This window comes from Geotrypetes seraphini, chromosome 4, assembly GCF_902459505.1.
Source record: "Geotrypetes seraphini chromosome 4, aGeoSer1.1, whole genome shotgun sequence".
Classification (NCBI taxonomy): Eukaryota; Metazoa; Chordata; class Amphibia; order Gymnophiona; family Dermophiidae; genus Geotrypetes; species Geotrypetes seraphini.
Window position 1 is genome coordinate 107737778 of NC_047087.1, and position 27507 is coordinate 107765284.

A 27507-nucleotide genomic window follows, 5' to 3' on the forward strand; every position below is an offset into this window, starting at 1 on the left:
TAAGCTAATTTGTATTATTTCTCTTCCTTCACCACTCCCTTCCTGTCTCCGTCGTCCAGCGGTCCCACCTCCTCCCTAGCCAGTTGCTTCCCTTGCTTTAACATATCTAAAGAACGTTTTGAAATGTCGTGCTTCCCTGGGACCAGATTGTATAAATGGCGCAGAAAATTAGGTGCCGGGGAAAAGTCTGTGCTCAGTGCTATTCAATAAGGATGCTCCAGGATGAGCACCTTTTACTGAATAGTGCTTAACGTGGATTTCCACACCCAACTTTGGGCGCAAGGACATGCCTGCTAAAACCTGGTATAAATTCTGGTGCTTAAGTGGGTGGATGTAGGGGGGACACTGTGTGGGGCACTCATGTCCGATTCAGGAATGAAACAGCTGCAATGACATGATCATGCAGAATTGGCCACAATGAGTCGTCCTAGACCCTGTAGTATGGGATATAATAATAACAGTTTAAATACCACAAGACTGCAAAGTTCTATGCGGTTTCTATAACAATGGTTGCTTAAATGGTGCTTAAGCGGGTGCAGATCAATGGTATTCTATAACAATGCATCTAAATCTTGTGAATTCCCCAGACCCAACCATGCTCCTCCCATGGCTATGCCCTTTTATGGGTTGAGTGCAATCCAATTTAGGCGCCCATTGATATAGAAACGCATGCAGCCAGATCTGTGTGCAGATCACAATTAGTACCAATTAAGTGCTTGTTAACTCTAATAATGAAATCATAAGAGCCTATTAAAAAATTATTTTGCAAACATATCTGAGATCTATGCCCAATTTTGGGCAATCTTTATAGAATCTGGGAGATAGTGACTAATATACTTAAGAGACTGTCCAAAAATAACATGAGCCATAGGCGTCAGAACGGGAGAGACCACAGGGGTCATGGCCTCCCCAAAACTTTTCGGTCGCTGAATGTTGCCCGCCATCCCTTCTGTCTCCCGGTGTTATAGTTTTAAATCTTTGGGCAGCGTCAAACAGCAGACCTGCCCCGGAACCCTTCATTCTAATTCCTGGGCAGGACTGCTCATGGCCACTGCATGGCGGCTGCCTGAAGATTTAAAACTATAGCACCAGGAAGAGGTGGGTGAGGATTCGAGAGCTGCTGAGAGGTCATGCGCCAGGGCAGAGCTCTTGGGGCCCCCCAATCAAAACAGAGTTCCGCTGCCTATGACATGGGCCTGCATCTAAAGCTAGGCAGGCTCCTTAAAACTAGGCCAACCTTTTCAAACTTCTTAGTATGACCTATTGGCCTAGATGCACTGTTTTGCAGGGTCTTAAATCACTTAAATGAATTACCAGTATAACCAATGTACACAAAATTGCAATAGTCAATCAAAGGTAAAACCAAATCTGTACAATTCTCTGAAAATGAATACAATGCAACAAACAAACAGTAATGCATGCCCACCTCTACTATACAAAACAAAGAAAGCACAGAGGCCCGGATTCTCTAAACGGCACCAATAATGGCAGCCTCCGATCATGTATCAATCATATGATTGCGCCATTTAGAGAATTGCGCTTCCATGAAAGATAGGCGCTAGAAATGTAGGCCAGACAGAACTTGGTCCCAATTCCCTAAGATACATTGGACAGAATTCAACAAACTCTACAATAAGTACAGCCACGCATCCTGTGAACTCAACCACTGCCCACCATATCTCCTGACATCAGCGAGCACTAAGTTCCGTTCCCTACTCCTACATTGGATACAAACCATGCTCACAGATGGCATTTTCCCGACTGACCTCAGCGAAATCATCATCACTCCAATCCTAAAAGACCCAAAAGGACCAACAGACCAACCATCCAACTACAACCAATCGCCTCAATACCTCTATATATCAAACTAACAGAAGCACTAGTAGCCAAACACCTCACCAACTATCTCGAAGACCATAACTTACTCCACCCCACGCAATCTGTCTTCAGAACTAACTTCAGCACAGAGTCACTACTAGGCTCCCTTATCAACATAGCAAGACAACATCTCAGCATTGGAAAAAAAATGCTGCTCATAAAGCTGGACCTGACGGCGGCATTTGACTTGGTAGACCATAACATTCTACTGCAAATTTTGGACTCAATAGGCATCTCAGATAAAGTATACTCATGGTTTGAAGGTTTCTTAAAATCTAGAACATACAAAGTAAAATGAGACAAAGAAAAATCCAAACCTTGGTCCAACCCTTGCGGAGTACCGCAAGGATCTCCACTATCCCCTGCTCTCTTCAACCTATATAAGGTCTCTCTCGGTGTTTACCTGAACAAACAAGACCTAACCTCTTATAGTTATGCTGATGACATCACCATCCTCATACCTTTCGACCAACCAAAGCTCTCAATGACAGACACACTACACCGAAAACTAGTTACAGTTACGACTTGGATGGAAGACCACAAACTGAAACTCAGCCCAGACAAAACTAAATTCATCCTCCTAGAAAATAACAAAGTCCCAACCACAACCAACTTAGAAATCAACTCTATCAATTACCCTATGCAAACCACCCTAAAACAACTAGGTATGACTATTGACAGAGGTTGCACAATGCAACCACAAATAAACAAAACAATACAGAAATCTTTTGCAGTTATGAGAAACCTTAAACAAGTCCGAAAATTCTTCGAAAGAACACAATCCTAAGTATACTGGACTACTGCAACATCCTCTACCTCCCCTGCCCTGCAATAATGATTAAACAACTACAAACAATTCAAAATACAGCTCTGAGACTTGTCTACTCATTGAAAAAACATGACCACATTACTGAGGCATACATCGATTCACATTGGCTTCCAATCCAGGAAAGAATACAATTTAAATTCTACTGTATACTATTTAAAACTATAAACGGAGACAGCCCAATCTACCTAACCAACCGCTTCATCCAAATCGCTTAGAACTATGATTAAGCGATTAATCAAAAGAATTAATAAACTTGAAACTTGAAACCTCTACCAGGCATAGAAAAACACACACTCCATTCACATACCCTCCAATCAAAAAAGTAAAACGGAAAAGACTATGTGACGGCCTACTAGCCACTCAAGCAGCAAAACTAGATAACCAAATCTCCAACTTATTGATAACAACCCCAGACTACAAGATGTTCAGAAAGGAAATAAAAACTATACTCTTCAAGAAATCCCTGAATAAGGCTTAATACCATGAATACCTTCCTTCTTACCATCCTCTCCCTAACCCCTGATCCTACTTAACTCTCTCTTGGAAACGATCGCTGATCTAACTTTGTAACCCTCCTTCCATAACTCTTTTTGTAATCCGCTTTGAACCGAAAGGTAATGGCGGAATAGAAATCTATAATGTAATGTAATGTAATTTTGCACCATTCGCAATAGTTGCATATTCTTCTGAGAAATTGCTAAGTAGGCAATATTGCAGTAATCAAGTTGACTTAATATAAGAGATTGTACCAAAATTCTAAATGATGAAACATCAAAATATGCTCTAATGGACCGAAGCTTCCAAAGAGTAAAGAAACCCTTTCTAACCAAAGAGTCCACCTGGTCCTTCATAGTCAAACCCTGGTCCAGTATTATACCCAGAACCTTCATAGTAGATTGAATAGGATAACTAAGTTTATGGATACACAATGATGTTTTAGTATCAACGGGTGAGGTGAAGCTACAAAAAATTTTGTTTTTTCTGAATTGTAAGCTTCAGTCTAAATTCAGTCATCTATTGCTCCATCAAATTTAACACTTCTGTTGCCTTAGGAATGACTTCAGAGAAAGAGGTAGCAAATGGAATAATGATCGTAAAATCATCTGTATAACTAAATAACTTTATCCCCAGCTGGGACAATTGCACACCTAACAATGACATATAAACTTTAAAAAGCAATGGGGATAATGGAGACCCCTGCGGAATGCCAGATTAATTAATCCAAGTACCAGAAAGATCATAATTAAAACGTATTTGAGAGGTGCGAAACATAAGAAAACCCCAAAACCAATCTAACACCTCTCCTCTGATGCCAATAGCATCCAAGCATTGTAACAATTTCCCGTGGTCGCAATTACTGTCTCAGTGCTAAACAAAGGACTAAAACCAGATTGAGATTCATGCAAAAGAGAAAACTGATCAAGATATTCCATTAATTGAAAATGAACCAATACTTCCATAATTTTTACAAAAAATGGAATGGATGCTTCTGGTCTATAATTAGTTATTAATGCTAATGATTCTTTATGATTTTTTGGAATCGGAGTTATTATAATGTGACCATTATTAGTAAGGAATTTTCCATTCTTTAAATTATCAGTCAAATAATTCAGCAAATTTAGTTTAAAATCTAATGGAGCTGCTTTCATAAATTTCTGGAGGACAAGAGTCCAAAACACAATATAATTTAGCACAGTGGTCCCCAACCCTGTCCTGGAGGACCAGCAGGCCAATCGGGTTTTCAGGTTAACCCTAATGAATATGTATGAAACAGATTTGCATGCCTGTCACTTCCATTATATGCAATTCTCTCTCATGCATATTCATTAGGGCTAGCCTGAAAACCCGATTGGCCTGGTGGTCCTCCAGGACAGGGTTGGGGACCACTGATTTAGCATACTTATTATATAATTTGATATAATTATTCCATTCTAGATAATGAAAGGAACTCCAAACCATGTCCACTTGTATTATACTTCCTTCCATATTAAGTATTTGATATTCATACGTATCATTTATCAAGTTTCAAGTTCAAGTTTATTAAAAATTTGATTAAACGCAAATCAGAATTTCTAAGTGTTTTACAATTTATAATAATAATAATAATAAAGGGAGACAAACTTAACAAATAATCACTTAACAAGACATGACTGACAGACACAGTTAGGAAAGTTGGGAGAACTACAAATTAAAAATAAAGTGTACAAAAAGGGAAAACTACAGTAGGAAGGGGAAGCAATCTTAAATATTGATCAGTTCTATGTGAGCAAAATTTTTTTAGATGTTATACGTTACACACCTCTTGGAAAAAGGGCTCCTTTTACTAAGGCGCGCTAGTGGTTTTAGCACGCGCTACAATGCCACGCATGCTAGACGCTAACACCTTCATAGAGCTTGCGTTAGTATTTTTCGTTTAGCACGGGGATTGCGTGCGCTAATCTTCAGTGCGAGCTAAAAATGCTAGCACCCTTAGTAAAAGGCGTCCTAAGTCCTTAATAATCCTTTAAATTTTGATGTTTTTTTCCATCCTGATATACAAAGGTAAAGAGTTCCATATCATGGGAGCTGTAACTGCGAAAGAAGTGGCCCGACGTGAGCCAATAATTTTCAATGAAGGTATATGGAGAAGGCTTTGCGAGGAAGATTCGTGTCGGATCATGCGGGATAAGAAGTTTATGAATAAATGTCGGTTCTTTAGTAACTAGAGATTTAAAGGAGAGAAGTGCTATTTTATAGATAATGCAGTATGAAATTGGTAACCAGTGAGTGGATTTGAGCAGAGGGGTAACATGATCAAATTTCTTCTTATTTGCAATAATTTTTATGGTGGTGTTTTGCATTAATTGTAGCCGACGGATATCTTTTTGACAAATACCTTTATACAGTGCATTACAGTAATCAAGTTTTGAAATAATAAGAGAATGAATAAGAATGTTAAGTGATGAAGGGTCCAAGATATTCACAAGTGATCAGATCATTCTTAATCTAATAAAGCAATGTTTTATTACCGCGCTAATTTGAGGGCGATAATTTAATTTATTATCTATTATTAGACCCAAGATTTTTGTAGAAGATACTAATGAAATAGGGATATTATTTATTGTAACGGGGTGAAAGAGAATACATTTACCTCCTCTTTTATGAAACTGCAATAGCAGTTTCTAGTGCAGGGAGCTGTGCTGAATGACCCCCACTGCTCTCGACACTCATAGGAACTCAATGAGCGTCGGGAGCAGCACGGGCCATTCAGCGCAGCTCCCCGCACTAGAAACTGCTATCACAGTTTCGTAAAAGGAGGCATTAGTTTTAGATATACTGAGTGACAGCATATTTTTGTGCAACCATTGACAGATTTTATCAAGTTTAGAATTAAGAAGTCTAATGTCTTCTGAGCTGTTAGCGTCGATTGGACAAATGATCTGGATGCTGTCCATGTAGGTGTAGGTAGGTCTATTGACTGACAGAAGGTGAGTAAAGGAGCCAGGTAAATATTGAAGAGTAAGGGGGACAATATAGATCCTTATCGAACAATTATTTCTTAAATTTTTAATTTTTGAATCAAAATGCTGTGCTAAATGATTTGCTGAAGGTAACTTAATATTGTGTATGAACTGAGTGTAGCGTGTGGTATCAAAAAAATTTGCAACCAAATTGAACAGTTCTTTTGTATTGATACCCTTTGTGCCAATATTAGATGAATCAATTTTAGATGAATAAAATGCTTTATGTTTTTCTTTTATCAATTGTTTGTAAATTTTTATATTGGATATTGTATTACTTAGGCCTATTTTTATGATAACTCTCAAGCAACCAGAATCTACATTTATCTGACATTACCAATCCCCATGGGTGCCGAATAACTGAGAGTCTGCTATATTCAAAATGTTACAATGAAATGCCATATTGAAATCAGTGTGTTATACATAAATTATGAAATATAGAACATGGCAACAGAAAAAAAAACTCACTATACTCCAATCCCTTCGTGGGAATAATGCTAACAATAATACGGCTCCCTACTTTCCCACAAAATCTGAAAAAGTGCAGCAGATATCATTAACTATCTGGAAGGGCCTCAGTAATCGAGCCTACGCAAGTCATAGACTCTGACCATACAAGTCTGCGTACATTCCCGGCTCTTAAGCTCTAATCATCGGCAACCTTCCAGTCCCTAACCTCAACTAAAAGGATTTTAATTTTATTCCAATGTCTTTTCTAAAAAGATTTTTATCTGTTAACTTATTCTAAAAGGTCAGCTTTCTGAAAATCTAAGTTCTATAAAACGGTGCACTATTTCTTTATAGGAGACTTAATTTAAACATCCAATGTCCATTAAAGTTACTTAGCTTTCAAATAATATCACTCCAGCAAACTGCTTCAGACCATGCCAACGTGACCTACGTTTCGTGGAAACTTATTTAAACCCACTGCTTCAGGGCCAGTTAGTCAAGCATGCTGCGGAGAATAAAAACACATTCAAAAGAACGGTAGTGTCTAAGCTTTCTTTAAAAAGAGGCTGCCGCCATTTTCTTGCTGTTTAGAGACTAGATCCGAGTCATTATAATCTAGGAGGTAGGTAAGAATGTTTAATCTTTCAGTGTGGATGTTGTAGTTATTTTCTTAGACACTACCGTTCTTTTGAATGTGTTTTTATTCTCCGCAGCATGCTTGACTAACTGGCCCTGAAGCAGTGGGTTTAAATAAGTTTCCACGAAACGTAGGCCACGTTGGCATGGTCTGAAGCAGTTTGCTGGAGTGATATTATTTGAAAGCTAAGTAACTTTAATGGACATTGGATGTTTAAATTAAGTCTCCTATAAAGAAATAGTGCACCGTTTTATAGAACTTAGATTTTCAGAAAGCTGACCTTTTAGAATAAGTTAACAGATAAAAATCTTTTTAGAAAAGACTTTGGAATAAAATTAAAATCCTTTTAGTTGAGGTTAGGGACTGGAAGGTTGCCGATGATTAGAGCTTAAGAGCCGGGAATGTACGCAGACTTGTATGGTCAGAGTCTATGACTTGCGTAGGCTCGATTACTGAGGCCCTTCCAGATAGTTAATGATATCTGCTGCACTTTTTCAGATTTTGTGGGAAAGTAGGGAGCCGTATTATTGTTAACAGAAAAAAAAAGCCATACTGCCTCTCCCGTTGGTCCATCTGCAGCAACTGCTCAGTTCTGCAATCCCCTCATCTACTTCAGAGGTCCTCTGTGCTTGCCCATGCGTTCTTGAATTCTATGATTACAACCACTACTTCTACTAATCATTTCTCTAGTGCCACTAGATGCATGCAGCACTATATACATTATATGCAGGTACCTTCTGTCCCTAGTGAGCTCACAATCAAAGTTTTGTACCTGGGGCAATGGAGGATTAAGTTACTTGTCCAAGGTCAAGTCACTTAACCCTGTCCTTGTCTCCACCACCTCCACTGGGAGGCTATTTCATGCATCCACCACTCTTTTTTGGTGAACTGCTGTAGAAATTATCATTCAGTTATATAACACTGCATACCATATGCAGCACCATATATTATAGACACATGTACTGATTAACGCTGAATGCTACAGCTTTAAGCTGCCTACGTTTTTGAATAAATTATGCAGTTTGGTGGATACGCTTGGCTAATTGAAGATTACAGTACGTTCATTTTTTTTCAGTGCTGAAATTGCACTTATAGCAACATCACAGATGTTTGGTGTTCTATTTACCACCACTGAGTTTTCTTCAGACTCCTGATACAGGCATGTGAGCCAAAAGACAGGCCTGTGTTAAAAAGAACCAATAAAGCTGCTTTTACAACTATCTTCTGGTCATCACCACTGTTTTCCTTTTCAGCATATGCAGCAGCATACAGACACATGTACTGTATAAGATGATTCCTGAAATACTAGATGAATAGGAAATTCTATAGACTGGCACATATCCTTGATGGTGTTTTTCTGCACCACTCAGAAACATAAGACATTGTGATAGATTAGCCTATCACAGTAAGGGTGGCTTATTTCTTCTGTGAACTTGATGAGGCATTGTGGTTAACAAAAATGATTCATGCCTTGTTAGCTGGATTTTACATTGAAGCGCTAGACACAACCTTCCACACAGAAAATCTTTTTTAGTTTCATTGCATTACCACTTGCACAGAATTGGAGAGGACAAGTCTCCTTTAATAGATGCTCTCAAATCACATTGGATAAGATTCAATTCCTACATTATTGAGAAATGAATAGTCAGTCCCCTAATGTATCTATATATATATATAAAATCGGAGGTATGTGTGTGTGTGTGTATGTGTCGCGATCACGCAAAAACGGCTTGACCGATTTGAACGAAACTTGGTATGCAGATCCCTCACTACCTGGGGTGATATGTTCTGGGGGTCTCGCGGCCCACCTGCACACGTGGGCGGAGCTACAAACAGAACATCAGATTTCACCCATTCATGTCAATGGAAAAAATGTAAAAAGCTGCCATTCTCACAGTAATTCAAAAACGGCTTGACCGATTTGAACGAACCTTGGTATGCAGATCCCTCACTACCTGGGGTGATATGTTCTGGGGGTCTCGCGGCCCACCTGCACACGTGGGCGGAGCTACAAACAGAAAATCAGATTTCACCCATTCATGTCAATGGAAAAAATGTAAAAAGCTGCCATTCTCACTGTAATTCCAACTACCTGGGGTGATATGTTCTGGGGATCTCTCGGCCCACCTGCACACGTGGGCGGAGCTACAAACAGAACATCAGATTTCACCCATTCATGTCAATGGAAAAAAAGTAAAAAGCTGCCATTCTCACAGTACTTCAAAAACGGCTTGACCGATTTGAACGAAACTTGGTATGCAGATTCCTCACTACCTGGGGTGATATGTTCTGGGGGTCTCTTCACCCAAGAATTTATATGTTCTTGCTCCTGGAGGTGAAACTAAAAATGTTGTTTATAATCAAGTTTTGTGTGTGTTGTATTGTCTTCATTTTGTCAAATATTTCACATTATAATTTGAATATTGTACTTTTTATAAAGCTGTAAAAAAATATTTTCATTCACCACTATAAAGTATCTTTATTTGAATCAATTTACAGTGTTATTGCTATAATTAAATACCCGTACAACGCCGGGGCATCAGCTAGTGACTTTATAAAATTACTCCCACAATGGATATCTGTAATTCTGAATGGATGTCATTATTAACTTCTTTGGATGTAAATGATGTGTCACAAACTGTTCAACCTCTCCCCCCTCCCCCTCCTAGATAAATCTAAATAAAAAATTTTAAATAAAAAAGTTGACTGTCTTCCATTGAGGCTTCAGAGCTGACATGGAAGGACTGAAAGCTTTTTAGCTGTCTAATCATTATAAGCCATAAAAGTATAAAGGTCTATCTGTTACCTTGTGATCACCCATAAATATCCCCCTCCTCCTTTCCTCTTTCCCCTTCAGACTATTGTTGGAATGCAATGCTTTTATAGTTCACTTATATCTTCTAGCATTATCATCTTTCTGTCTAGCATAAGAAAATGTGTGTATGGCAGGGAGAGATGGTTGTTATGAAAGGTAGCAAGTGTAATAAAAAGATATCACTTTATATTTTGGAGTATTTTTGTTCTGTTATGTTTTTTTCATCAATTTTTTCTACCCTTGTGGCTGTCACCTTTCCCCCTTAAGGCTGATGCACTGAAGTGGGAACTGAGTTCAGTGACCACCAGTTTTGCAAAGAAAAACATTAACCCCAGCAGAGAAAATCCCTAGCTTTGAAACAGGACAAACAATACTTACTAAATAAAACAATTTCCTCCCTTCCCCCCATTAACACTATCAGAAATTAAAGTCTTGACAAAAGTTAGCACCTTAATAGCCCAGGTAAACTATTCTACACTCCTGAGGTTAATAAGTGACTTGAAAATATGATACAGGGCAGCGAGCCTGTTCTCCATATGCGATACATTCTGAGCTAGAATAAAGGAACCTTTGCCATCTCTTCTATTATTCCCTTCACCACATACCAACAGATTATTCCTTCCACACTCCTTTATTTTATTTTATTTTTTTTAAGGTGCTTGCTTACTGAATAAATCTCATGCAACGATACCTTCTGAAATGTTTTATCTCACAGGAGATTTCTGGGTGCAGGAAGGAATGGTGGGTGCATGTTTCCTGTTTGGCTAGCATCTGCTAGTAAAGCAGTATGTTACACTAGGAATAGACTGTATAGGTGTGAAGTACTGCCATTTTTTCTTATTTGTTTGTTTAGTATCTCTTTGTGATGATTTTAATGTATAATGTTTTATGTTGACTTGTTACTTGCTAAAGAGCTCTTCAGATTAGCAAGTTACAGATTTTGGAAAAATTAGTATATGAGGGGGCCACTGAAAAGCTCTCAGCCCAACCAACAAAGTTGGGACAGTCTCCGAGCCCTCTACACTTAGTCCAGTGATTTTCCACTTTTTTCATTCTGTTGGAAAAATACGGAACAAAAGAAGCGGAAAATCGCTGGACTAATTGTATAGCCCTCGACGGAGACTGTCCAAACTTTGTTGATTGGGCTGAGAACTTTTCAGTGGACCCTCACATCAAGCAAACAAATAAATAAAAATGAAAATGGATAGGATTGCTAACTTGATCCAGGTTGACTGTACAGGCTGATCCAGACCTGGTTGTGCCTCGCTGCATACGATAGTCTTGTACTTCTAATGGTATCATTGAGTTTCCGTAGATCCTTGATCTTTATTCCCTAGTCCTCAAGGGTCACCAATAGATCAGGATTTCAGAATACCCCAAATGCATTTGCATGAGATAAACTTGCAGGCAATGGAAGTAGTAGGTTCACAAATATGTCTCATGTATATTCATTTGGAATCTTCTGAAAACCTGACCTGTTGGAAGCCCCCAAGGTCTAGGCATGAAGACCAAGGCATCAGATAATCATAACTAGAACTATTTACTTGCAATGAGGCAAAACCAAGACTGGATCAGTCTGTATGGCTGATCTACGATGAGCTGGCATTCCTATGTACCAATGAGGTTCTCTTTTGTAAATGGATCCAAGGCAATCCAGTACACAAGATACTGTATAATGGACTAGAACATATAGTATAACACTGAAATGCTCATATTTTTTCCTTGCAAGCAGACCTTCCTGAAAGGAGAAATCTTTGCTTTTTAAGATTTTGTTTGGGTTCCTAACTAAGCCCAATCCCCTTACAAATGATATGAGGATAAACTTACATGCATATTGTCTGTACATGAGTAGGTCATGGGTTGTTTTGTTTTGTTTTTTTTCTTCAATTTATTAAATCTTTACAAGTTACAATACTTATTCTAGTAGAACAAAGTAAGTTACAATACAGAAAAAGAGAAAAATGACTAAATAATTTCCAGTACAATGAAAAGAAAGTCCCACCTATAGTGATAGAAATATAAAAACACAGAAACATATGGAGGGGCATAATCAAAAAATACGTCTAAGTCCGTTTTGGGCCTAAGTCGCTAGTCACCCAAAGTCAGACATGGAAAAGTCCATTTTCGACAAATACGTCCAAAGTCTTTTTTTCCCCAAAAATCGTCTAACTGTACATCCAGCTGTCTGATCATCCAGACCGCTAAGTTGTGGACACCTAAACATTGCACTAGAATAGTGGTGTACCTTACAGGGCACTGCTGTGAACTTCACAAAAAGGGTGCCACATACACATCTCACCACAACAACCTTATAGGTCCCCCCTAGAACCTACTAAACCCACCTGTCTACCACCCCAATAGCTCTTATAGCTGCAGGTGCCACTTATATGGCAATACATAAGGGTTTTGGGGGGTGCACATGTTTCACCATGGATGCAGTGGTTAGAGTGGCTTATGGGCCTGGGTCCTCCTCTCCATGGTTCACTAGCCCACCCCCCAGACCACTTAAGCCACCTCTGTGCAGCTCTACTAGGCTTTCCTATGCCAGGCTGCCAGGTGCTGATGTTCTGGAGGCAGATATGTGACATTTTTATTACAAATTTTATGTTGGGGGGTGGGGTTCAGTGATCACTGGGGGAGTGTGTAGGGGTCTGTACTTTGTCCCTGCAGTGGTTATCTGGTCACTTTAGATACCTTCTTGTGACTTAAACCTGGTTTTAGATGGCCTAAGTCACAATGTCCAAGTTCCGTCTAGGCAGTGTTAGTCGTACTGCATGTATAACCAAAAGTTTAAGTCTAGGATGGCCCATGTCCTGCTCAAATCCCTCCATTAAAACTCCTCCAAAAATGCCCCTTTTAGCTCTGGATGTACTGCAGCACTGAATCGGTTTTTAGATGTATCTAAAAATGACTTAGGCCTTCACAATTATTGGCACTTGGACGACTTGTCTCACTGATCGTCTAAGTGCTGATTTAGGCCGGTTGTTAAACATATTTCCGTTTTGATTATGAGCCCCATATAGTCCAGAGCTGGAAAAACTGAAAAGGAGAAGAAAAAAAATCTACAGCCAGCAGTGCTGGCCTTCCAACAACTATCTAATCTGAAACAAAAATCAGTGAAAAGCAAACTCTCAATGGACATTGAAAAAGAAGAGATCAGGAAGTGCCTATGCAATAGACCAGGCTGCAATCTGCCAGCACATGTCACTGGACCCCACAGTAACCCATATGGCAGGGGATACTACTCATGTTCTTCTTCAAATATAGTTTGCATTATGCCCTTAACTGCCCCCTCCACTCTAAAGCAGAGAGAGATGACTGTATATCGCCCCAAGGTAGATCTCTCCTGATAGAAACCGCCCGCAAATGCTCCTACAGCCACTTCATCTCACAGCTTTGGAACCAACTCGCCCCCTCCCCCTTCAAATCAGATCACAGAACTCATTGATGACCTTCCAAAAAGCAATGAAAGCCTTTCTCTTCAACCAAAGGTCCAACCACAAACAGTTCCCTCTGATTTCTCTCCGCCAACAATCACCAGTTGGTGACCCCCCTGGTCCAATTTTCTGTAATGCCCCTCCAGGAATTCCCTATGAATGTCCTCAAGTTACTGTACTACCCAGCCTTCCCCTTTTGACAGTATTGTATAGTATTGTATTGTATCGCCAAATGTACTGTCCAATGTAACTTCTGTGAATGTTGGCTTGTAACCCGGTCTGAGCTCCCGGGAGGATGGGATAGAAATTGAATCAAATAAATAAATGCAGAAAATGTGAAGAAGGGTGCTATATTGGGAAGTTGGCCAGAGGGTGCTATATTGGGGAGTTGGCCAAAGAACACTTTACACAGGTACCATATCAAATACCACAAAGCAAAGCAAGGAGTCACCTCTGTGGGAGAGCACTTTTTCACTACAGTGTGGTGCAGTGGTTAAAGCTACAGTCTCAGCATCCTGAGGTTGTAGGTTCAAACCCACGCTGCTCCTTATGACCCTAGGCAAGTCACTCAATCCCCCCATTGCCCCAGGTACATTAGAAAGATTGTGAGATCACCGGGACAGACAGGGAAAAATGCTTGAGTACCTGAATAAACTTGTAAACCGTTCTGAGCTCTCCTGGGAGAACAGTATAGAAAATTGATTAAATAAAAATAAATGGCCTTATGGTCAAAACGCTAAGAGAAATTTTTAATGCAGTCCAAGAATGTAAGACCTTTGGTATTATCCAGACAGCACTTAACAAAGATCTGAGGCCTAGTTCTAAAAACGGTGGCCAGAGTTAGGCAGCAATAGATGCCCTACCACCGCCTAACTTAATTAGGTTTAATTGGTTTAATCGGCGCACTAATTGGTTGTGCCAAATAAAAATCTAAACTATAAAAAATGGAAACGCTTCTTAAAGGCCACCATTATCCCACCTACAGATGTGCCTTACAATGCCTAACACCACTGTAGGTGTGGTTAATGCCGGAAATAGCATTAGGCATCAAAGCGTCTCTTTAGGTACGATTCTTATGAAAGGTAGGCACTGGAAATGAAGGTCTTCAAAACCCTAGCATACATTTCCAATGTCTACCTTTCATGTAACCGCGATTCTGTAAATGACGCCATTGTGTGATTGATATGCGATCAGCAAGAGTTTTTAAGATGGCCACCAATAACGGCACTGTTTATAGAATCTGGACCATAAAATTCTACTGCTTTGTCACCTTCTGATCATCCTTCCATCTCCCCTTTGGTTTTCCCTCCCCTCACCATTACACTTTCCCCTTGAGGCTTTCATTAGAATTCTTTAATGTTTCACTTATATACTCTGATTTTGTCATCTTTTGCACATCTTTTGCACCTGACCTGAGGAAGAAGCTTCTGGTCTTTAAAAAGTAGCCAAAAATTGAATTAAGTTACAAGGGGTTGCTTTAAAGTTCTCAGCCCAACTAAAACAAATTCCTAAATTCTGAGCATTATTTTGCCACTGTTGCTGAAAAGAGTGTTTGCTTATTTTGATAAGTGCCAAGTTGCAGAAACAAAATTCTGTTTTTTTCATATTGTTTGAGATCATTGATTGAAACATATCCAAAGTCAAAAGCATAAACCAAAAACCCACCCAACAATTCCACAGGGAAAGAAAAGGGCAAACCAAACCAGAGAAAGTACTGTGAAATCAATGCTTTTGATGTAAAAGTTTATTAGTCCATAATGTAAACTAAAACTAACCCCCTCTTTTACAAACTGCGCTAGAGGCTGCCGCGCGGCAACAGCCCCGAAGCTCATAGAGATTTAAAGGGCTAGCGCGGCTTCGTAAAAGAGAGGATAAACTAAACTAAAGCTTAACTTTATATACCGAGTCATCAACCAAAGGAAGCTCGACTCGGTTTACAACAATTAAATAAAAACTGAAGAAAGTAAAAACAAAGGTTTCAAAAGAAATGAATTTTCAAAATGCTTAACAAATAGAAAAGTTTTTAGAAATTTACAAAAAGTACTGTAAAGGACTGGGACTCCTCAGAGTTAAGGGGAGTTCATTCCATAGTTGCGAGAGTTTAAAAGCCAACGATTGACTAAAGATCTTAACTCCTTTAATTCCTTTTCTGGAAAGAAGGGAGAGTTTGAATTGTTGGATGTCTCTTGCATAGGAAAATCTGTAAACATTCCATAATACAGGAACGAGGGGAATAAAAATACCATATAGTCTTTTGAAAGAAATGCAAGCACATTTGAATTGAATTCTAAGATAAACCGGGAGCCAATAAAGTCTCAGGAGCAAAGGGGTCACATGGTCAAATTTACTTTTTCCAAAAATCAACTTCATAGCGGTATCCTGGATTAATTGTAATCTTTGGAGACAGATCTTTGTGATGCCAAAGTAAATAGCATTACAATAATCTAGTCGGGATAATATAATTGATTAGACCATAACAGAGAAGTGTCAATGATGAAATTGATGTCTAACTCAGCAGGTAAAGACCTGCCCAAGAAGATCACTAACAGGTCTTTGACCTGGAGGGCTGCCACGGGAGCGGGCTGCTGGGCACGATGGACCTAAGTTCTGACTCAGCAGAGGCGATGCTTATGTTCTTAAGATGTAAATAAATGTAATAGTGCAGCTGGTTAAATGACACACGGTCAATATATGAGGTAGATCCAACATGGTTTGTGTTTTGGCTACAAAGCCTTCTTCGGGGGTCCTACAGAAATGTATATATTTGTATAACAATTAATTAAATGTAAATGTATAAGAGATGTCAGTAAAAGATTAATAAGATAATATTACTGTGTTTCTAAAAAGAGTGAGTGCCTAAATCAGAGAGAATTCAGTGGTGAAAAAAAACATTAAAAATGTGAGAATGTATTATGAATTATGTAACACAAAAATAGTGAATGAAGTGACAAAAACATGTCAATTGAACTACCAAAAATGTGACAAACGTGACAAAAACAGCAGATTGAGGGAGGAGTGCTGATGGAAGTGGTCGGGTGCATAAAAAGGAATTTGTTCTCATTTGTTCAAAAAACAACACTATTATGATAGAAAGGGAAATTGAATTCAGAATCGAATTGAAAGACCATGAATCTTAACCAGCTGCACTATGACATTTATTTACATCTTGTTTTCAAACATTTTACCTACTGGGTATTACCTTTTGGACTAATAAAATTTTACATCAAAAGCATTGATTCCACAGTGCTTTCTCTGATTTGGTGAACCATATCCAAGTCAGTCTCTTCTTGGTTGGCTGAGAACTTTTCAGCACCCTCCTGTAGTCCAATTAAAAATGTTGGGGTTTGTTTCTGTTTATTACCGTTAAAGCGGAATTAGACAAGGTTCAAAGAAGAGCAACTAAAATGGTAACGGTAATGGAACTACAGTAAAACCTTGGATTGCAAGTAACTTGGTTTGCAAGTGTTTTGCAAGACAAGCAAAACATTTTATTAAAATTTAATTTGATATACAAGCAATGTCTTGCAATACAAGTACATACAGTATACACACATCACAAGTGAGCCCATGGTTCTTCTCTCTCTGACGCTGCAAGAATGTAGTGACTATTCTAAATAAGCAAAGTCTTGCAATATGAGTACATACAGTATGTTGTATTAAAGTTTTTGGGTGGTGGAACGAATCGTCTGAGTTTCCATTATGTCTTATGGGGAAATTTACTTTGATATACGAGTGCTTTGGATTACAAGCATGCTTCTGGAACAAATTATGCCTGCAAACCAAGGTTTTATTGTACTTTCGAATGAGGAAAGGCTAAAGAGGTTAGGGCTCTTCATCTTGGAAAAGGGACGGCTGAGGGGCGATATGGTTGAGGTCGATACATTCCAGAGTGGTGGAGAATGGGTATGAGTGAATCAATTTTTCACCCTTTCAAAAAGTGCAAAAACTAGGGGGCACTCAAGTTTCAAGTATTATTAAAATTTGATGTACACGCAATATCAAATATTTCAATGCGTATTACAAATTTAAAAAGGGGACAAATGATAAGACAATTTATTACAAAATAAAATATATACATACAAATTTATTACCTATATAAAAGGAAAGGGGGATGAGCTACAATCATTAAAGAAAGAGGAGAAATACTTATGGATAACACATCAGGAGGGGGCGACAAAAGAAGAGAAAGAAGAAAAAGAGAAAGAAGGCGAAAGAAGAGAGGAGGATTTGAGTCCTGTGAATAAGGACTGATTGAGGCTGCATATAAGTGCAGGCAAGTTATCTTATCTATGTCTCATATGCATCTTTATACAGAAAACTTTTCAAAAGACCTTTGAACTTTTCTAACGAGGGTTCAGTACGCAATTAATTTGGAAGATTATTCCAGAGCTGAGGAACTATAACTGAGAAAATAGTAGATCTCCTAGTACCTATTACTTTTAAGGAGGGGATAGTCAAAAGATGCCGTTCTATTGATCTAAGTCTCCTAAGTGGGGTGCATGATATCAAAAGGCGGTCCAGAAATATTGGTGTATTAGATTGTCGGATTTTAAAGGTTAACAGCGCAATTTTGTAAGTAATTCTGTGTGGGACTGGTAACCAGTGTGCCTTTTGCAGAAGTGGTGTTATGTGGTCATATTTTTTTGAATTAGTAACGATTTTTATTGCTGTGTTTCGTATAATTTTCAATCTTCTCATTTCTTTCTGTGTCATACCGTGGTACAACGTGCTGCAGTTATCAATCCTAGAGATAATTAAAGAATGGATAAGGATGTTGAGAGCTTCTGGTTGTAAGACTTTTGCTAAAAATCTGATAAGACGTAGCTTAGAGAAACCGTTTCTTACCACTGAACTGATCTGGTCGTGATATGAAAGTTTCTGATCTAGTATTACTCCCAGTATTTTCGTAGTTGTTACTATTCGAAGTGGGGTTTTATCAATGCAATTACACGGAAATACTTTTAAAAATAAATAGGAGGAAATATTTTTTCACTCAAAGAATAGTTACAGCTTTGGAGCTTGTTGCCAGAGGATGTGGTAACAGCGGTTAGCATAGCTGGGTTTAAGAAAAGTTTGGATAAGTTCCTGGAGGAAAAGTACATAGTTTGTTATTGAGACAGAAATTGGGGAAGCCACTGCTTGCTACTATGGAATGTTGCTACTATTTGGGTTTCTGCCAGGTACTATGACCTGAATTGGCCACTGTGGAAACAGGATACCGGGCTAGATGGACCATTGGTCTGACCCAATATGGCTATTCTTAGGTCCTTATAAATAAAATGGCTATCACATTGCTTTGCACTCTCAAAAAAATCCCTTATGAACATGAAAATAAATAGGAAGAGAAGTCATAATTATAGAGCTTATACAATCTGGAAATAACTACTGTAGAGTAAGGTATATCCCAGAATTACCCAAGAAAATGAATATCAGTATCAGAATAGTTTGACTTGAGTGACTGCTTAGTTTCCCTCTGTGCTGTATCTTGAACTGTGATGTTACTTGCTTTGTCAATATGATAATGTTACTACAAGTAAAGTGAATGCCATTATAAATTATGCTATAATTAAGTTTATTTGTTGGTGTCAACCTGCTGTGGGGTGTTTTCCTGAATTAAGTGGGGGTTTCAAAAAGTACAATACGATGATCAGAAATTCATTATTTATTTAGTTATTTACATTATATACAATATATATTTAGATTGTAAGCTCTTTCGAGCAGGGACTGTTATCTTATTCTTTGTGACTCTGTGGAACGCTGCGTGCATCTGGTAGCTCTATAGAAACAATTAATAGTAATAATATATACCACCTATTAATTGTCTACGCAGTTTACATTCAGGTAGTCATTTGTTCCTATCTGTCCCAGTGGGCTCACAATCTATCTAATGTACCTGTGGCAATGGAGGATTGAGTGACTTCCCCAGGGTCACAAGGAGCAGAACAGGGCTTGAACCCAAAACCTCAGGATGCTGAGGCTGTAGCTTTAACCACCAGGCCTTCGCATCTGCATTTGTGATGTTGTCCCATTATGGTCAGTCTGTTCCATTACATGAACCAATAATGTGTAGTGTGGAAAATCTGGGCCACGCAGTTTCCAGAGTTTGGAACGAGACCGTGCACTGGGAAGTAACTTGTTGTTTGCTGACATTTTTTTTACCTCACCTATTCCAGATTTACAGGCAGAATTGTAAAATCGAAGGTTACGGTTTTCACTTTCAAAGATTATCAAAACTATCGGTACTCCTTAAATTAAACTACATTTTCTTGCTGAACCACTTGAATTATTTCCCAAGCTCGGGAATAAACGTGTCTGATGACATCAAGATGACGTCACTACCTAATTCTTTGGACGAGATCAATATGATTTCATCTACAACTGCATCTTTGGATGATGCCTATGCTGCTTCCGTTAAAGGCACCAACCAGGGCCTGAGAAGAACTTAAATGCAGGTTCCACATTGGGTCACCATACAGGAAAAGGATCTAGGCACCACTGTGGCTAGTGCACTGAAATTTGCTCAGTATACAGAAGCCATCATAAAAGTGTTAGAAATCATTAGGAACGGAGGGCCACCACCACACCTCAAATAAATGAGGTTGGCCACTATTGGAAGCAGGATACCGGGCTTGATGGACCTCTGGCAATTCTTATGTTCTTAAAGCATGCAGAGTATGGCTCACTGAACTTGCTTCATTTCCTGTTTTAACACAGCAATCTGCTTTTAGGCCAGACCCTCCCTCCCCTTTCCTTCATAATTCAGCCCCAATAAATTGCCAGCAGTACTTATTATTAAGAACAAACCATTATGTCACACTTTAAAGGCAATGGTTTTTCAGCCACCAAACTACACTTGCCCGAATTCCCATACTTGGAGCTTTGGTGAAGCAGATTACCAACATTCTTACATGGACTAAAATGAGAAATGATTGCATTTAAAAAAAAAATCCCATAACAGATATGGAGCTCAGGTGCTGTCTGCTCTGCTAATATAGCTTTGCAGAGAGACCCTTCAAAATCAGCTGAGGAAAATCATTTTATATTCCAGTTAATGCTGTGCAGCTTTTTCCCAGCGCAGCCCTTCCTTCATCCCAGTTGCCCTGCCATGTCAGTTTTCTCAGTATTCTGTACTTTTAACCTTTTCTTTTTTCAGACTTGCAACTTACCTCTGTTCCTCTGCCACTATTAAAGCAGCTCTCAAGACTCACCTCTGCTAAAATCCCTTTTCTACAGAGACTTGAATTGCCTATTCCATGTGTCCTCCAAGTCTTATTCGGAGGGCTGAAAGCCTCTTAAAGCATCCGAAGAAGGATCAGCTAGACATCCCTTCTTGCCTTTTTCATACCATCTCTTGGCTTTACTGTCTCTTTCCTTCCCTCTTCTCCCCTTTTCCTGTGTGTTTGGTTGTTTGTTTGTTTGTTTTTTTATTTCCCCGTTATCTCATCAGCAAACTACAGTATCTTTTTTTTCTCTCGTTCTCTTTCCCTTGCTCCTATCTCCTCTTTGCCCGTTTCTGCTCTCTTTTAACCCTTTCCCCTCCAGCTCTTACCTGCTTGCAGCCACACCTCACTCAGCTCCTCTGGACAGGGACTCCCGAGAGTAGGAGAGTGGAAGGGAAGGAAGCCACACTCACTTGGGAGGCGATCAGTCTCTTAGCTGCCCTTTTCCTGTGCCTCTGGCTGGGAGATACTCCAACCCAGGCTCCCAGTGGTATCGAGGCTCCTTTCTCTGTCTTTTGCTTCTTTACCCTGAAGGAGGCTGAAAATCCGGCATTCGGAGCAGGTAGGGAGGGTGAAGAGAGGCAGAGAAAGCAAGATCTGAGATGAAAGATTAACTTCTGCTTTCAGCCTTCCCGCCTCTCCCTCCCTTTCCTTTCCCTCCTCCCTATACCTCCTCCCTCCCCCCCCCCTTTCCTCTCTTTTTTCTCACCCTCCCATCCCTCCGACTCTTCGTTCTTCCTCTCTCCTATCTATGCCCCGTCCTCCCCCCCCCTTTGTCAAGCTTCTCCCTATCTCTTTCCTTACTTCCTCTCCCCCAATCAAAGTAAAAGTGGGTCGTTTTATATATACTGTATATAGGAAGAAGCAGACAGGTGCGTAAATAAAGCAGAGGAATGCAGAGAAGTTTGTGTTTTCTCACCACAGCTTAATGGGTCTCCACTCTGCTTCTCTTTGCCTGTTTCTGTGTACAGTTTCCTCCCATAATTTTTGAAGTGAGGTGAGTTTCTCTGTACCCTTACTTTTCTCTTCTTCATAGAGCTGAATGAAGTGCAGGATTGCCTTTCTCTTCCACCCCCACCCCAACTGAAACGTGCCACTTATTCGCTAATTCTTGTATGATAGTTTTGGTGAGTTATAATTATTTGACTTCCAGCTGGTTGACATAGACGGAGAATATTGTATATGTATTGTTCAAAGCATAAGAAATATTTGCACCACGTGTGCAATATTAGATTTAGAATATGGGTACTGGACATTATAGTACACAAAAGACTTCACTCTTGTTGGACAAGAATTAACCAGAGAAATGGCAACTGCATACAGATGACAAATATTCACCCCCCTTCCCCCAGGGTTGTAAGACTGCATGCATATTTTGATAAAGATTCCATTATAAATTTTATTGCCTTAAGGAAAAATAACCTACATTTGCATTATGCAGAAGTGACAGATTGCTGAGTTTCTGGTTTCAGTTTTTGTTGCTATTATTCTAAAACTGAGGGGAAAGCAAACTCCTTGTGTGGAAATCACAGCGTTATCAAAATTAAAAAGAGAATGGTGCTAGAAATTAAAAAAAAAATAATAAAAATTTGATAAGCTATGTTGGTGTGCCAAAAGATAGAGTTGTACCAGTGCATATTTTTAAGGGAAAGTCCGGTAATGTTCTGCAGGAGCAAAGTGTTTCTCGGGAGCCCTTTATTAAATTATTTCAAAGGCAGATCTGGCCTCCTTATAAGAAGCTAGTAATGCATCACTTGAACAGAGGCAAGAGGGAGGGGGAGGGGCAGGAAAAAAAAAGGACCACCATTGGCCACTGAGAGCAGGAGCACAATGCCGGTCAGCACCCAATGCGGCTTGTGGTCTGCTACTGATGTCACCAAACAGGAAACCAGATGGAGACAATTCAGATGAATTCGTCCTAACTGAAGGGTAAACAGTTGCTTTGGAGTGAAAAGAAAGGAGCGTGGATGTAAAGAGAAATTATTCTCAACTATGCCACAAGCAAGAGCTAATCACAAAATTGAACCCCTCCACTAGACAGCACCAGGACAGGTCAGCAGTCAGTGATGTACCATCTATGACTTCTGTTTAATATGCATTTACCCCCCTTATTCTATAGTTTTACCCTCAGATTCTATAAGGATGCACAAATTTGCATGCTGAAATTTGGGTGTGGTCCTAAGATGCATGCGCAACTAAATTGGGTAACAAGCCGATTGACGTCATTAATTGGGCACTAACAATCAATTATCGATGTTAATTTGCACCAATTTGGATCTTCATGTGCACCTTATGACATGCTATTCTATAAAACTGCATGCCCAAATCATATAGGCCCCTTATTATCAATTCCTATAAGTGCTGGAGCTTTTACCGCAGCAGTCGGCGATTTAAAAAAAGAACGTGGCTTGATTCAAGGAGGCCATGGTGCACAATCCAAAAGGATCTGTTGCCATTAAGGGGCATAGACGGGATAGGGGTGTTCCAGAAATCTGCATGCAGTGTTGTAGAACAGAAAGCCCGAGAGCCCTTATCGATGGGCACCTTTAACGTGGAGATGGAGGCCTGCAAGGCCGCTCGTCGGGGAGGCTGGTTCGGGGCAGGGGCTAGGGTACATGGATAGGAGTGGGTTTTTCCCGTGGCGGGGAAGACGCTGGATTGAGGGAGGCCGTGGCGAGGGGGACGATGGGAGGGATATAAAGAGGGGGAGCTTGGAGGACCCAAACGGTCACCAGGTCCTCCGAGGCTGCTTTACCAGGCGCGTTGCTCGTCTGGGTCTTGTCATGGGTCGAGGAGGCATTCAGGACCGGAGGGTTGAGGTGGCATTCAGCACCATTGGGCTTCTCGCACAGGTAACCGCGGTGTGGTGGTTGAGTTTGCGGACATTGCGGTGCTGTTCGAGCAGGGGAAGCTGACACATGGCGTGTGATGCAGCGGGAGACTGTGGGGAGACTCAGCGGAGCTCTCCTTCCTGGCAGGTGACTCCTTCGATGACGATGAGCCGGTGGTTAGTAGTGCCGCCGCTGGGAGGAAAGTTTTGCCTCCATGCCGGTTGTGTTCGGTGGCCCAAACTGCGATAGCGCTGGAAGATGATGGAGGGGGCGGGGCATCCAGAGGGTGTCCGGGGTTGACTCACAGGGGCGCCAGCAGATCTCCAGGGTTCCAGTGAAGGGGCCGTGGTGCCCTGGGAGCAGGAGGGGGCAGGTGTGTGAGAGACCTGGGCCTGAGCAGGAGGAGGCATCCCAGGAGATGCCCCAGGAAGGGGCTGCTGGGCCTGTTGCAGGCCTGAGGCCTGGTGAGTGGGGCCTGGGGAATGGGTCCCAGGGGGAGAGTATTATTCGCTGAGGGAGTGGAACTGGCCAGAGTGCCCTTCTTTCAGCGCCAGAGGGGGGTCAGGGACCCCTTCGGGCCCCTTGGGCTGGTGGTCGCCATGATCGGGGGACTGTGGGAGGCCTCTTAGGGGCATGGCCTGTGGCCGTAGCTCCCTCTCCATATGTCGGAGCATTCACGCCCGCTCCCTGGGACCTTGGTGCTGCAGTTGGGGAAGACTTGGCGGGAAGGGGGAGTGACAGGGCCTCAGGCCCGGGGGCTCGTCAGGCAGGCCTAATGTACCCTCCTGCTGTTCAGGTTGCTGGCCCCTGTCCAGCTTTTTCCCCACAGGAACGTGTCTTTGGACTGGAGAGAACTGCTGGGACGGCGGCTGCTGGCATGTCTAGCAGTGGCATGGGGCAAGCATCGTGGAGCGGCTTTGGAGATTCAGCTGCTAGCACGTCTGGGAGCAGAGCTGAAGAGTTGGTGCTGGAGGGATGCAGTCGCCTGGATACAGTGGCTACTTCGGATGGCGCCACTGCTGGAGCTGTCGGAGGAGTGAACGGTGTCACCATGACCAGTCTACGAGTAACATGGCCCTAGGGGCTGGGGCTAAGGGTAAACGGGGTAGGAAGAAGGTGAAGGGAAAGGGTAAGCGTGGCTGCCGTAGGCAGGTTTTCTCCTCTTCTTCATCTTCAATAACCTCTTCCTCTTATACGTCGTCCTCTTCTTCCTTGGGATCACCTCGTCAGACAGAGGGGACGACGCAAGCATCAGGAGGCGAGGATCGGGGTGGTCCGGCGCTCGTGGCACTTTCTGAGCTGTGGGAGAAGGTACCCCGGGCATTGTGCCGCAGAATAAAAAAGTGGTCATGTGTGGACATTTTCTGGCTCCTAGAGGGTCGGGTGCATAGAGGGAAAAAGAGTAAGAAGGATGGTGGAAGGCGAAGGTGGGACCTGTTTCTCGCAATGTGGTAAATTGGACGCATACTTTTCTGCGGTTGGCCAGCCTGTGGGGGTGGGAGCGCCCGCAGGATTACGGCCTGCTGTTGGCTTATGCGGGCTCCATCCTGGACACGTTTCAGCATTTTGGCGGTTGGGCTTGGCTCAATTACGATGAGGCATTTCGTAACAAGATGGAGAAAAACCATCATATGTCTTGGGGTACACAGGACATCAACTTGTGGCTCACACACATGGCGAAACCGGAGGGTCTGGGGCTCAGTGGTCCTGGTAGAGCAGCCCTTCTGAGCGCTGGGGGTGTTCATTCTTTTCATTCCCCCGGAGGGCCAGGAGCAGGGGGCTGGACCGGACTCTGTTGGCAATTCATCAAATCTGCTTGCCAGTTCACCAACTGTCGATATTGTCACGCCTGTTCTCTGTGTGGTCAGGAACACTCCACTCTCAAGTGTCCCAAGAAGGGGGCAGGAGTACCTCCCGGTCCCGCTAAGTGAACGAAGGGTGAGCGGGCTGCCCACCCCTGTCAGGGTAGTGGCTATGCAGGCCATGGCTCGATCAGTATGGGGAGGCCAGGACGGCAGCGGTGTTGGCTGGGGATTTCGGGGAGGGTTTAGTAATTCCTTATGCGCTTCCAGTAGGCAATGTGCAGGCTTCTAATGCCTCCTCGGTTTCGCGGTAGCGGGTCCAGGTCAGACGGAAATTATGGGAGGAGATTCAGGGCCATTTTCAGAGCACCCATTCCCAGTGATGATGCTGTCCCCACTGGCGCTTATCCCGAAGAAGGAGCTGGGAAAATATTGGTTGATCCACAACCTCTCGAGGCCCGTGGGGCAGTCTGTGAATGATGGTATACAGCGTGACCTCTGCTCAGTCTGTTACACCTCATTTGATTGTGCGCTGAATCTCATCTTGCAGGCGGGCTGCGGAGTGTTGTTGGCGAAGGTGGACATTGAGTCGGCCTTCAGGCTGTTGCCGGTTCATCCTTCTTCGTATCCTCTGTTGGGATTTCAGTTTGAAGGCGCTTTCTATTATGACCACTGCTTGCCGATGGATTGTTCGGTGTCTTGTGCCTTGAGTTATTTAGCTCTTTTTTACACTGGGTTATATTCCGGCAGGCTAGGCTGGGTTCAGTGGTGCACTACTTGGATGACTTTCTCTTCGTGGGAGCTGTAGCTATGGGAGCTTGTGGTCAGTTGAAAGCGACCTTCGAGAGCATGGCTGCTGAATTTGAAGTTCCGCTCTCTACTGAGAAGTTGGAGGAGCCCACTACCCAACTCACCTTTCTGAGGATTGAGCTGGACACGGTGGCGATGGTGGCCCATCTTCCGCAGGGGAAGGTGCAACAATTGCTAGCGTTGATCTCGCAGGTGGTGGGTGCTCGGAAGTCTACTCTTCAGGTGGTTCAGTCATTGTTGGGATTCCTCAATTTTGCTTCTCGGGTGTTGCTTATGGGTCGTGCGTTTTTGATATGGCTGGCGGCAGTGATCTTGGGCTTGTGGGACCATAGGCACTTTGTCCGTCTCACAGCGGGGATTTGCGCGGATTTCCGAATGTGGGCTATTCCTGGAATGTTTTAATGGGATGCTTCTTATTCAGCAGCCGGAGGTATCTAATCGGGATCTGGAGCTTCAATTTGATGCGGCCAGTGGCTTCGGGCTTTATTGCAAGGGGGATTGGTGTGCCGCGGCATGGCCGGAGACCTGAAAACAGTCCTGTTGGAATTGTTTCCGATGTTGGTGACATGTAAGCTGTGGCTTGATCATTTGAAGAATAGGTAAATTGTATTCTGGTGTGACATGATGGAGGTGGTCAATCGGCAGGCAGCTCATTGTCTGCACATCAATGCCTTACTGAGGGAGCTTGTTTTGCGCTGCTTGCATCTCAATTTGTACATTTGTGCTCGTCATGTTCCTGGTGTACAGAATCATCTCGCTGATGCTCTCTCCCATTTTCAGTTTTCATAGTTTTGGCAGCTGGCACCGGGAACGAAACCGGATATATCGCGGATGCCAGAGCATTTGTGGAACCTGGTGCCGAGCAGATCTGGCACATGCTGAAGCATTCCATGGCGCCAGCCACATGGGTCCGGTATAATAACGGTTTTAGAACTCTCTTCACTATTTGTTTTCGAGGTTGGGTCCCGGGGCCTGTGCCAGAGATCTTGTTGGTGGACTTTATGGTAGACTCCCTCCACTCCGGCTGTTCTCATAGTGTGGCGGTAGGCCATTTAGTGAGCTTTGCCTTCTTCTGCAAGGCCTTTGGTTGGCATTGCCTGTCGTCGGGGATTTTGACCCGTCGAATGATGGTGGCCTGGAGTCGGGTAGCCTTATGGGTGCGGAACCTGTTTACCTATCACGCATGAGCTGTTGCTCTGGATAATCGGGATTTTGCTTGTCGTGGTACGTTCTGGCTATGAGGAATGCCTGTTCAGAGTAGCTTTTTCTCTGGCGTTTTTCGGGGCTCTGCACATAAG

At 41.9% G+C, this 27507-nt stretch overlaps 1 protein-coding gene and 1 long non-coding RNA gene across 2 annotated transcripts in view; one reads left to right on the forward strand and one right to left on the reverse strand.

Annotated features, from left to right (window-relative positions):
• Window positions 1–21237, reverse strand: part of CASR (calcium sensing receptor) — a 161941-nt gene extending 140704 nt beyond the window's left edge. The window contains exon 1 of the mRNA XM_033940337.1: window positions 21096–21237. The gene's annotated coding sequence lies outside the window, so the exon portion shown is untranslated. The remainder of the gene's footprint in view (window positions 1–21095) is intronic.
• Window positions 1–27507, forward strand: part of LOC117358749 — a 124323-nt gene that overhangs the window by 65930 nt on the left and 30886 nt on the right. The gene's annotated exons all lie outside the window — the stretch shown is intronic.